Source organism: Mobula hypostoma, chromosome 7 (assembly GCF_963921235.1).
Source record: "Mobula hypostoma chromosome 7, sMobHyp1.1, whole genome shotgun sequence".
In the NCBI taxonomy this organism is placed as follows: Eukaryota; Metazoa; Chordata; class Chondrichthyes; order Myliobatiformes; family Myliobatidae; genus Mobula; species Mobula hypostoma.
In genome coordinates this window covers 1,197,215-1,210,299 of record NC_086103.1, presented here as the reverse complement: position 1 = coordinate 1,210,299, position 13,085 = coordinate 1,197,215, and the positions used below count along the sequence as shown (strand labels likewise).

At 44.5% G+C, this 13,085-nt stretch overlaps 1 long non-coding RNA gene across 1 annotated transcript in view; it reads right to left on the bottom strand.

Annotated features, from left to right (window-relative positions):
- Positions 1–597: 597 nt before the first annotated feature.
- The window catches only part of LOC134348834 (uncharacterized), a 77,135-nt gene continuing 64,647 nt past the window's right edge, over positions 598–13,085 (bottom strand). Inside the window, exon 3 of the long non-coding RNA XR_010018497.1 lies at positions 598–729. This is a non-coding gene — a long non-coding RNA (uncharacterized LOC134348834). The remainder of the gene's footprint in view (positions 730–13,085) is intronic.

The window sequence follows — 13,085 nt, the reverse complement described above, 5'->3', positions numbered from 1 at the left end:
GAGAGGTACTCATGGAGTGGGAATTAAGTTACATATCAACTAAGATCTCACTGAATGCGTGAACAGGCATCAGAGGACAAAATGGATGTTATTTCAGTTGTTGAAGAGTGGAGGAGAGGGATCTCATGTTAATGGGGATAGTTGGGATGAAGTAATTTCACATTAATAAATGTAGAAGATAGTAGGCATTCATTAATTATGAGCACAAGAAATTCTACAAAAGCTAGACATCTAGAGTAACACATACAAAATGCTGGAGGAACTCAGGAGGTATGGAAGCATCTATTGAAGGGATGGTTGGTCCTAATGAAGGGTCTTGGCCTGAAACATTGACTGTTTATTCCCTTCCATATACAGTATGCTGCCTGAGCTGCTGAGTCCCTCCAGCATTTTGTATGTGTTACATTAATTAGGGGGTCAAGATTTCCAAGCCTATAAACTTTACCTCTCAATATGTACTCAGTGTTATTTAGTATTATAACAGATTGAATTTGGCAATGGAGCTCTCCATTAGCCTGAATATACAGCTTAACAAGATACTCTAAATGTGAGGAGATTTATTAATAGATTGCACTTAAAATATACATAAACTCCTTACCACTCTCCATTCTTCCTGGTCCCTTGTAAGTGACAAATTTTCTAAAATCCGACTGTGTCATCTCGTATCACATCTTCCTTTAACATTTTTCAAGTTGACTGCACAATTGAACTGGCTCTTCACCTGGGCTCCTGAATAAAATATAAAGCAAAACACTGAAAGCTCAAACAATATTCAGCTCTGCTGTCCAATGATGATTGCATTACTTAGTTTTCTAAGGGCTTGTCTACTGAGTCCTTATGGGTGGAGCTGAGAAACAGGAAAGGTATGGCCAAATTAGTGGGGTTGTATAACAGACCACCCAATAGTCAACGAGACTTGGAAGAGCAAATTTGCAGAGAGATAGCAGGCAACTGCAGGAAACATAAAGTTGTGGTGGTAGGTGATTTTAATTTTCCATACCTTGATTGGGACTCCCATACTGTTAGGGGTCTAGATGGTTTAGAGTTTGTAAAATGTGTTCAGGAAAGTTTTCTAAATCAGTAAATAGAGGGACCAACTAGAGGGGATGCAATATTGGATCTCCTGTTAGGAAACGAATTAGGGCAAGTGACAGAAGTCTGTGTAGGGGAGCACTTTGGTTCCAGTGATCATAACACCATTAGTTTCAATTTGATCATGGACAAGGATAGATCTGGTCCTAGGGTTGAGGTTCTGAACTGGAAGAAGGCCAAATTTGAAGAAATGAGAACGGATTTAAAAAGCGTGGATTGGGACAGGTTGTTCTCTGGCAAAGATGTGATTGGCAGGTGGGAAGCCTTCAAAGGGGAAATTTTGAGAGTGCAGAGTTTGTATGTTCCTGTCAGGATTAAAGGCAAATTGAATAGGAATAAGGAACCTTGGTTCTCAAGGGATGCTGCAACTCTGATAAAGAAGAAGAGGGAGTTGTATGAAATGTATAGGAAACAGGGAGTAAATCAGGTGCTTGAGGAGTATAAGAAGTGCAAGAAAATACTTAAGAAAGAAATCAGGAGGGCAAAAAGAAGACATGAGGTTGCCTTGGCAGTCAAAGTGAAGGATAATCCAAAGAGCTTTCACAAGTATATTAAGAGCAAAAGGATTGTAAGGGATAAAATTGGTCCTCTTGAAGATCAGAGTGGTCGGCTTTGTGCGGAACCAAAGGAAATGGGGGAGATCTTAAATAGGTTTTTTGCGTCTGTATTTACTAAGGAAGCTGGCATGAAATCTATGGAATTGAGGGAATCAAGTAGTGAGACCATGGAAACTGTACAGATTGAAAAGGAGGAGGTGCTTGCTGTCTTGAGGAAAATTAAAGTGGATAAATCCCTGGGACCTGACAGAGTGTTCCCTCAGACCTTGAAGGAGACTAGAGTTGAAATTGCGGGGGCCCTGGTAGAAATATTTAAAATGTCACTGTCCACGGGTGAAGTGCCGGAGGATTGGAGAGTGGCTCATGTTGTTCCGTTCTTTAAAAAAGGATCGAAAAGTAATCCGGGAAATTATAGGCCGGTGAGTTTAACGTCAGTAGTAGGTAAGTTATTGTAGGGAGTACTAAGAGACAGAATCTACAAGCATTTGGATAGACAGGGGCTTATTAGGGAGAGTCAACATGGCTTTGTGCGTGGTAGGTCATGTTTGACCAATCTGTTGGAATTTTTCGAGGAGGTTACCAGGAAAGTGGATGAAGGGAAGGCAGTGGATATTGTCTACATGGACTTCAGTAAGGTCTTTGACAGGGTCCTGCATGGGAGGTTAGTTAGGAAAATTCAGTCGCTAGGTATACATGGAGAGGTGGTAAATTGGATTAGACATTGGCTCAATGGAAGAAGCCAGAGAGTGGTGGTAGAAAATTGCTTCTCTGAGTGGAGGCCTGTGTCTAGTGGTGTGCCACAGGGATCAGTGCTGGGTCCATTGTTATTTGTCATCTATATCAATGATCTGGATGATAATGTGGTAAATTGGATCAGCAAGTTTGCTGATGATACAAAGATTGGAGGTGTAGTAGACAGTGAGGAAGGTTTTCAGAGCCTGCAGAGGGACTTGGACCAGCTGGAAAAATGGGCTGAAAAATGGCAGATGGAGATTAATACTGACAAGTGTGAGGTATTGCACGTTGGAAGGACAAACCAATGTAGAACATACAGGGTTAATGGTAAGGCACTGAGGAGTGCAGTGGAACAGAGGGATCTGGGAATACAGATACAAAATTCCCTAAAAGTGGCATCACAGGTAGATAGGGTTGTAAAGAGAGCTTTTGGTACATTGGCCTTTATTAATCGAAGTATTGAGTATAAGAGCTGAAATGTTATGATGAGGTTGTATAAGGCATTGGTGAGGCCGAATCTGGAGTATTGTGTTCAGTTTTGGTCACCAAAATACAGGAAGGATATAAATAAGGTTGAAAGAGTGCAGAGAAGGTTTACAAGGATGTTGCCAGGACTTGAGAAACTCAGTTACAGAGAAAGGTTGAATAGGTTAGGACTTTATTCCCTGGAGCGTAGAAGAATGAGGGGAGATTTGATAGAGGTATATAAAATTATGATGGGTATAGATAGAGTGAATGCAAGTAGGCTTTTTCCACTGAGGCAAGGGGAGAAAAAAACCAGAGGATATGGGTTAAGGGTGAGGGGGGAAAAGTTTAAAGTGAACATTAGGGGGGGCTTCTTCGCACAGAGAGTGGTGGGAGTATGGAATGAGCTGCCAGATGAGGTAGTAAATGCGGGTTCTTTTTTAACATTTAAGAATAAATTGGACAGATACATGGATGGGAGGCGTATGGAGGGATATGGTCCGTGTGCAGGTCAGTGGGACTAGGCAGAAAATGGTTCGGCACAGCCAAGAAGGGCCAAAGGGCCTGTTTCTGTGCTGTAGTTTCTATGGTTTCTATGGTTTCTGAATACATTTTCTATTGAACAATATCTTGTTGTCTGTCTCCTATATGAGGAGAAAAACCGTGAAACTAGAGTTAGGGAAGGTGTTGTCAAGTTTTTCATGTGCATCAAAACTATTCTTTTGGAAACATTTAAATTCAATGACTTATGCATACTTCAATTTTTGTGATGTTAGAATGTTAAACTTTTTTGAATTTTTTTTCAGTAAGGATCTTATTTTTTTAAGGCGCACCCTGAGGAACTTGGGGGGACCATCATTTCAGGAGTGGGTCACAGAAGTAGCCAAAGTGGCAGCTTTTGAACGCATGTCTTACAAACAGTTTGATAGATTGGACATCCATACATAAAAATGGGACAAATTATTTGCAAATGTTTGTAGGTTTCCTGGGGGGGGGGGAATAGTGGTGAATGTGTGGTGAAGCATATCGCTGAATGTCAGCCTCTTCTGTTATTAGAGGTCGAAATATTGATACTTATTTCTGCCATGTTTGTTTTTATTTTATGGATATTTTTACTTTTTGTAAGCTATGATTTATGTAATTCTAACACTGACTCAAGGGTTTGGGTTAAAAAAATTTCTAGAAATAAAATTTGAAAAAAATATTAAACTGTCAAATATTTTAGGGAAGCACTAGATTGTATGATAAAGTAGTAACATTGAATGTCAGAACAAATCTACAATTTGTGGAAATGTAAGCAACATTTATTTAGTTTTTTTGTTTGTCATTACGAATTCAGGCAATTAAATAGAGTGGATGGAAAAACCTCTTTTGAGAACATAGTTACAAAGCTGGGCCTTGTTTCCAAACTCCCAATGCAACGAGATGAAAGTCAACCTCTCCAGGGTTTAATGTCCCAGGCAACACATCTTTGGTCTTTTGAGTTCTCAGAGCTGCATCCTTGAAATTCCATATCCTATAATAATAGGTTTGAGTGAAGGTGCAGAGATACGTTTCTACCAAAGGAGCTGTAAGGCATTCCTTCCCTCCACTAGCTTTCAGGTCACCTTTGGGCATGGTGTAGCACCTCCTTAGGCCCCCACCCCTGATGAGGGGAGGTGGTAGGTGATCACATGAACAGTTGGTGTATATCACAAGTCCTAGCTATACGACCACTGACGCCAGGCAGACAATCACTGAAGAATATTGATAAAGCTGGGGTCACCCATCTTGTAAAGACACTGCCCAGAAGAAGGCAATGGCAAACCACTTCTATAGAATTTGCCAAGATCAATCATAGTCATAGACCACGATCACCCACATCATACGACATGGCACATAACAATGAATTAAATAATAAAACTGAGATAGTTCTTTTGATGAGGAGCAAGCTGCAGAGACACAGTGATGTTCTGCAGATAGCTAACGAAACCAGTAACTATTTGACTTGTTACGAGAATACACATAAAATTAAGATGTTTGCTGGCCTGGGCTAGCATCAGTGGCATCAGCAGTTGGTCTGCCACCTGCCCTCAGGGGAAGGAGAGATAAGGAACAATGGAGCAGCGTCTGGAGATGTGTAATGAAGGAACGGGGGAGAGAGAGCTGTCTGGAGCGGCTCCCCCCTTTGAACCCTGAACTGTTTGAAGTGATGGACAGGCGATACCCCAGCAGGGGGATAAAAAGGGGACAGGTTCGCTAAGACAGACACACACGCCACCCGAGGTAACGAGACCCTGGAAGCGGTACGCTTCTCACGAGTGGGTGAGAAGTACCAGACAATGACCAGGGTGGAAAGGTACGATCAGCGGGAACCCGGTGTGTGTCCGCCCTTGCCTGGGTGCCGGGTTCACTGCAGAGGATCGACCGCATCTGGAGGAGGGGTCACAGTCGGTGACCTCAGGTGACATCACCAAGGACCCGCCCAAAAGTTGCTCGTGAGCCATCCCGCCGGTCTGTGAGTGAAGCTGTGCTGAATGATGAGTTGTTCTCTCTGTCTCTCTTCCCCCACGTTGTCCACCGCCATGGCAACGATTACTGCGAACTGAACTACAAACTGGACTGAACTTTGAGTCATTTTGAAATTGGTCATTTACCCCTAGACAACGATAGAGCTTGATTGATGCTGTTATCTTAATTCTGTGCACATGTGTGGTTATCATTGTTGAATTGTTGCATTTATTATCCTTTCGATTACTGTGTTGCTTGTTTCTTTAATAAAACTTTCTTAGTTCTAGTACTCCAGACTCCAACTGAGTGATCCATTTCTGCTGGTTTGGCAACCCAGTTATGGAGTACGTAACATAAGTGGGGGCTCGTCCGGGATTTTGAACGCTAAATTTGGGACGGAGTAAATTGATTGGGTTAAAATTCCCGAAAGAAAGAAAAGACAAACAGCAGAAATGGAGGTTGAGGAATTTATAAAGGCGCCGACCTTGGAGGCATTAGAGGATGCCAGGAAATCGGAATTGATAGCTGTGGCCAAACGGGTGAATCTTGCTAAGGTGAAGTCGACAATGAGGAGAGAGGAGATACACAGAGCTATTGTAGAGCACTATGTATCTAAAGGTGTGTTTCCCCAAGGTGAGCTGGGGGAGGTGTCTATTGAAAAACCTGCTGGAGACGCGGTACAGGTACAGCTTGAAAAACTGAGACTCGAGCACGAGTTCCGGGTACGGCAGTTAGAACACGAAGAGAAGCAGTTAGAAAGGCAGGAGAGAGAGTTAGAAAGGCGGGAGAGAGAGAAAGAGTTAGAAAGGCGAGAGAGAGAGAAAGAGGTAGAAAGGCAAGAGAGAGAAAGACAGTTGGAGAGAGAGGAGAAACAGAGGGAAAGGGAATTTGAGCTGGAGAAGTTAAAGATAAGGGCCAAGCAGGGGCTCGTGCTGAACCAAGGTGGAGGGTTCCGGGCGACCCAGGAGGTTAGGCTGGTTCCCCCATTTGACGATACCGATGTGGATCGGTACTTTCTCCACTTCGAAAAGGTGGCTATAAGTCAGGAATGGCCGAGGGATAAGTGGGTTGTTTTACTTCAGAGTGTACTGAAAGGGAAGGCCCAACAAGCTTACTCCGCTTTATCCGCGGAAGATGCCCAGAAGTATGAGGTGGTGAAGGAGGCCATCCTCAGGATTTATGAGTTGGTCCCGGAGGCATACCGGCAGAGGTTCCGGAATGCGAGGAAGCGGTGGGACCGCACGTATTTGGAGTTTGCTCGTGAGATGCAAACATATTGTGAGCGTTGGTGAGCCTCGAAGGGGGTAGAGGGGGATTATGACAGACTGCTACAACTGATTCTGATTGAGCAGTTTAAAGGTTGTGTCCCTGAGGGTATGAGACCCTACCTCGATGAGAAAGAGGCAGCCACGTTAGCCGCAACTGCTAAGTTAGCGGATGAGTATGCGTTGACGCATAAAATGAAGTTTGCCCCGAGTAAAGGCTACCAGAAGGGTAGTCAGGACGGCGGGGAGAGTCCGCCGGAAAAGTCAGAAAGTAAGCCGGGGACTAGTGAAAAGGATAAGGTAGACCGGGAGCAGTCTGGTAGGAAGTCTCCTGGGGTCGTCTGTTATAATTGTGGGAAAGTCGGACACTTTGCGTCCAGGTGCTTTGCCCCAAGGAAGGAGACGGGGAAAGGAAAAGCGGAAATTTTGAATGGCTGTATTGAGCTGTTAAGCGAACCGCTAGGGAAGGACAGGTCTGAAAAAGTCCAGGAAGGGCGCGAGAGGTTTATCTCGGCCGGACTGGTGTCAGTGAAGGAGAGGTTAAAACCAGTTCCAGTGCGGATCTGGAGAGACACGGGAGCGTGTCAGTCACTAATACTGAAGAGTGTATTAGAGTTTAGCTCAGAGACCCAGACTGGGGAGGTAGAGGTCAAAGGTGTTGGGGAAGGGACAGAGTCAGTCCCTTTGCACCAGATACATTTACAGAGCAACCTGGTCTCTGGACTAGTCACGATCGGGGTGAGGTCCGAATTACCGATGAAAGACGTGGAAGTCTTGCTCGGTAATGACATCGCCGGAGGAATCGTGTTCCCAGTCGTGAGATTGACGGGTCAGCCTGCCAGCATGGAGGCCCCGCCCGCGATGGTGAATTTGGCTGAAACATTTCTGCCAACCTTGTACGAGACAGGGTGTAGTGAGGTAAGAGGTAGTGAGGGAGCTGGGACGGACGTAGCAGTAGCCAGGAAAGAATTTGTGCAGACGCAGGAGCGAGACGAGGGGCTGATGGTTTTTGCCGAGACAGCTCTCTCTGACACAGCCTTGACAAGGGAACTAGTAGGCTATTGTGCGGATGAGGAAGTGCTAAGGAAGAAAGGGAAATCAAGGACAGTATCCGCAGATGAGGAGTGGGGGGTGGTGCAAAAGAGTTATGGGGATGAGGTTTTTAACATGGCCCACGAGGTACCCCCCGGTGGACATTTTGCGGTGCTGGAGGAAACAGTTGGTGGAATCATGAAAGAGATTTACCGGCTGCCCAGGGGGAAGAATGTTATTGATCATGACCGACGCGAACTGAGACGGTCACCGGCTTTTGATATGCTAACAAACCTAGTCGGTGTTAGCGTGGAAATCAATGAAGCTAGGGGCCCCTTGATAAGAGGAAAAAACCATTTTGAAAAGATTAGGATGGGATCGGTCAGATGGGAGAAGGCTATTGTTTTGGCCAGGTCTACTGATAAGGTCTCTCCCTTAATCCCCGAAGGAGTAATTAAACGACTCGCACCCATGTGTTTGATTGTCCCGAGGAAATGCAAAGAACTGGGACGTTGGGTTATGTCTGTTACAATAGGGCAGCCAAGTAAACAACACCCATATTTTTTGAGTAATTCAGTGACTAAAGGGCTGATGAACACAGAGGTGTGTATTGGCAATTTAATACGGCTGTCTGAAGCCAGCTTGATAGTGAACCTTGAAAAAAATGAATTCGGCCACACGAAGGTCACTTACCTGGGAATTGTGGTGGCACAGGGGCAGCTGGCAGCGATGCAAGCTACAGTGCAGGCTATCGCTGACCTCCCAACCCCGACAGACAAGAGGGCCCTCAGAAGGCTCTTGGAGATGGTGGGGTACTGCAGGAAGTTTTGCAATAACTCTGCGGTCAATACCCGTCCCCCTCCTACTAAGCCCTTGCGAGAGAAAATTGAGTCGGAATGGGACGACCCTTGTTGTTGTGGTCCGGGACAAAACCAAATGAGAGGTTACATTGGTCGCAATTCATCAGTGTTTTTGGCCACTATGAAGTTTGCTGAGTTGGAGCCTGGTCTAAGGGATTATTAATAACACGTGTAAAAGGAACAGAAAATGTGATGACTGTCTGTCAAGGTGTTGACAGCTTCAAATTCTCTGTATTAGCTAAATAACTGTTAAAGATGTATATTGTGTATGTATCAGATAATGTAGTCATGTTTGTAATTTTTACCTCCCGGTAAAAATCCTTAAAGGGGGGAAGTGTTACGAGAATACACATAAAATTAAGATGTTTGCTGGCCTGGGCTAGCATCAGTGGCATCAGCAGTTGGTCTGCCACCTGCCCTCAGGGGAAGGAGAGATAAGGAACAATGGAGCAGCGTCTGGAGATGTGTAATGAAGGAACGGGGGAGAGAGAGCTGTCTGGAGCGGCTCCCCCCTTTGAACCCTGAACTGTTTGAAGTGATGGACAGGCGATACCCCAGCAGGGGGATAAAAAGGGGACAGGTTCGCTAAGACAGACACACACGCCACCCGAGGTAACGAGACCCTGGAAGCGGTACGCTTCTCACGAGTGGGTGAGAAGTACCAGACAACGACCAGGGTGGAAAGGTACGATCAGCGGGAACCCGGTGTGTGTCCGCCCTTGCCTGGGTGCCGGGTTCACTGCAGAGGATCGACCGCATCTGGAGGAGGGGTCACAGTCGGTGACCTCAGGTGACATCACCAAGGACCCGCCCAAAAGTTGCTCGTGAGCCATCTCGCCGGTCTGTGAGTGAAGCTGTGCTGAATGATGAGTTGTTCTCTCTGTCTCTCTTCCCCCACGTTGTCCACCGCCATGGCAACGATTACTGCGAACTGAACTACAAACTGGACTGAACTTTGAGTCATTTTGAAATTGGTCATTTACCCCTAGACAACGATAGAGCTTGATTGATGCTGTTATCTTAATTCTGTGCACATGTGTGGTTATCATTGTTGAATTGTTGCATTTATTATCCTTTCGATTACTGTGTTGCTTGTTTCTTTAATAAAACTTTCTTAGTTCTAGTACTCCAGACTCCAACTGAGTGATCCATTTCTGCTGGTTTGGCAACCCAGTTACGGGGTACGTAACAGACTAAATATACATTTTCTGTACTGCAATCACTGTGATCTGCAGCTTGTAATTTCCCAGTGGGAGATGAGCCTTTGAACCGTCTGTACAACCTGACATTTTTGGCGGAATCCTGAAGGATTTGGCAAACTGGTCTCTTGAGAATGCAGGTTCTGCCACAATGGCCATGGCTGGAGTGGTCTTCAAGCCAGATTGAAGCTGTTGGGTCCGGCCCTGAGGGCAACAAATGAACCAACGTTTGCCCGATTCAAGCGGTGAGCCAGATTAAAAAGACTAGGAATCGAGACAGAGGGCGAAGGACAAACCAGTGTTCAGCTCATGACTCCATGAGGCTTTGCTTGTCTCAGCGCTGAACTGACGGCGCAGCTGTGGCCTGCAAATGATCACACTCACCTCAGCGATGAACACCTCTGTGGCTGTGGACTCACTTTTGGTGATGCTGCAGATCATGCTCTGTGTCTCATTTCTTTATTTTGTTTATCATTTGCACAATTTGTTCTTTTTTCCGCACATTGAATGTTTGATGGTCTTTGTGGTGTGGTGTCTTTTGTGTGACGAAAGAGGGTTACAAAAGTACACCTAGACTAAGATGTTAACTGTCCTGTGCTAGCACCAGTGGGATCAACAGTTGATCTGCCACCTGTCTTCAGGAGAGAGAGATAAGTAAGACAATGGAGCTGCATTTGGAAATGTTAATGAAGAGACAGAGAGTTTAACGGAAGGAGACACCAGTCTGAGTATTGTCAAGACCGGCTCCTTTTGAACCCTGAACTGCTTGAAGTGTGATGGACAGGCGATACCCCAGCAGGGGGATAAAAAGGGGCAGGTTCGCTAAGACAACACACATGACACCACAAGGTAACGAGACCCTGGAAGCGGTGTGCCCCCCACAAGTCAGTGGGAGTTTTTGGAGGACTGTCGCGGGTCCAGCCATAGATGCACAGGGTGGAAAGATACGGTCGGCGGGAACCTGGTGTGTGTGTCCACCCTTGCCTGGGTGCCGGGTTCACCGCAGATGAACGATCGTATCTGAAACAGAGGGGTCACAGTCGGTGACCTCAGAAGACATTACAAAGGGCTCGCCCGAAAGCTAAGTGCAAGGAATATCAAAGATCTGTTGAATCCGATTTGAATATCAGCATTCACTCTCTCTCTCTCCAACGGCACAACGGCAATTACTGCCAACTGAACTAAACTGAACTCTGTCACTTGTGATTGATCATTTTACCCCTAGACTGCGATAGAGCTGATTGACCCTATTATCCTAGTTCTGTGTACATGTGTGTTTATTCATTGCTAACCTGTTGCATTTATATCCTTACTATTAGAGTACTGTGTTGCTTATTTCTTTAATAAAACTTTCTTAGTTCCGGTAATCCAGACTCCAACTGAGTGGTCCATTTCTGCTAGTTTGGCAACCCAGTTACGGGGTACGTAACATTTGTGATTCTATTGTGTTTCTTTGTTTTGAGGCTGCCTGCATGAAAATGAATCTCGAGGTTGTATATGGTATACAGTGAGGCCCACTGTTGGTCAAGGCTGACATGAACATTGCGTCCCTGCTGTCTACACGAGCCCGGTACATAAGCCAGGGCAATATGATGTGGAGAGCAAGCTGCTGCTCATGCACGATGCGCCCCCTCTCCACACAGTTGATGAATCGAAAGGAATGCCAGTCAGCTTTGAGCTCAATATAGGACTGCCTTCGGGACTCCAACTGTAGATATTTCCTCAGGGTTTACACCGAAGGCTTTCCCATGAATGAGTATAGCAACAAGGTCGGAATTGTAAGTATTCAGCATGAAGAAGCGGGCAAGAAAAAATTAATTGTGAGCATTGCCATCCAAGTAAACTGCTTTTCCAAAATCTTCCTTCTGGAAAATGCTATCATCATCATTATGTGCCATATTGTATGATGTAGACGATCATGGTCTCATGATAGTTCTTGGCAAATTTTTCTACAGTAGTTTGCCACTGCCTTCTTCTGGGCAGAGTCTTTACAAGACGGGTGATCCCAGCCATTATCAATTCTCTTCATGAGATTGTCTGCCGGCTGTCAATGATCGCATAACCAAGACTGATAATATGCACCAGCTGCTCATATAACTATCCAACTCCAGATCCCTTGGTTTCACATGACCCTGAACGGGGGGGGCTAAACAGGTGTTACACCTTGCCCAGGGGTGAGCTGCAACCTAGCAGGAGAAAAGAGAATGCTATAGGGCTATCAAAACAAAAACTTCACACCATTTTAAAAGTTTCTTACCCCAGGCAGTTAATCTGTTCAATATTTCAAGTTAGACCCCACCCCTTTCTAGCTACTACCTCGTTCTCTGTAATACACTGTAAACAACTTAAACTCCTGTTTTATACTGCTGTTTACATTGTAAATACAAGCTTAACATTGTAAATGCATACTTATCCATATCTGTACTTCAACTTCTACCTTTGTGTGATTCTTTGTTCTTTGTAATCCTGAATTATTATTGTGTTTTGTGGCCTGTTGTGCCAACACACCACAGCAAATTCCTAATACATGTAAATATATATGGCAAATGAAGTTGATCCTGGATTCTTGATAAAGAAAGATAATTATTATTTCATTAGAATTGTGGATTAACAAAGATGCAATGCTTTGAAGCAACTATAGAAGCAGGGAAAGGGAAGATGCATATATAATAAAAATAAAAGGAAAGCTACAGTATGGGTATTTGACATAAGGGATGTTGGTGGCAATTTATTTTCAAACAGCCTTCCAACCAAATCCGGTGGACTTTCCACCAGGAATGAAATCAAGAGTCGATTAATAGTAATTGTAACCTAAACTATGCATTTTTTCTTTTCTTCAAATTAGTTGTGACCCTGTCTTTTTCACAATCATTCATCGACTATAATAACTGAGATATTAATTATTTAAACAAGTAGGTTCATTGGTGCATTAAGTACACAATCAGGGAACTGTCATTTTTCTTGTGTTTCATGTGTTTCAGTGCATTATTTAAATCCAGCCCTGCGTGCAGCATTGAAGGTAAAGAGAGGAAAAGCCAAAGCACACTCGTCAGTATAAAGACAGCCTACAGTATCTTGATGTTAAGTGTTAAATAAATACCAAAAATGTTCTTTCAGGTTATGCTAGGAACAATCTCTCACTACCTATTAAATGCTCTCAATGGTGTGTGCCTTAAATGAAATCTGACAAGGAAGATTCAATATCCTGAGTAGGGAGGGTGAGCAGCCAGAGGTCAGGGTACATATTGGTACCATTGACAGGTAGGAAAAGGGAGGAGATCTTGAAAACAGAATATAGAGAGTTAGGAAGGAAACTGAGAAGCAGGACCTCAAGGGTAGTAATGAAGTGGCCTGATATATGATAATCAGTTTTTGAAAGAGAAAATGTCA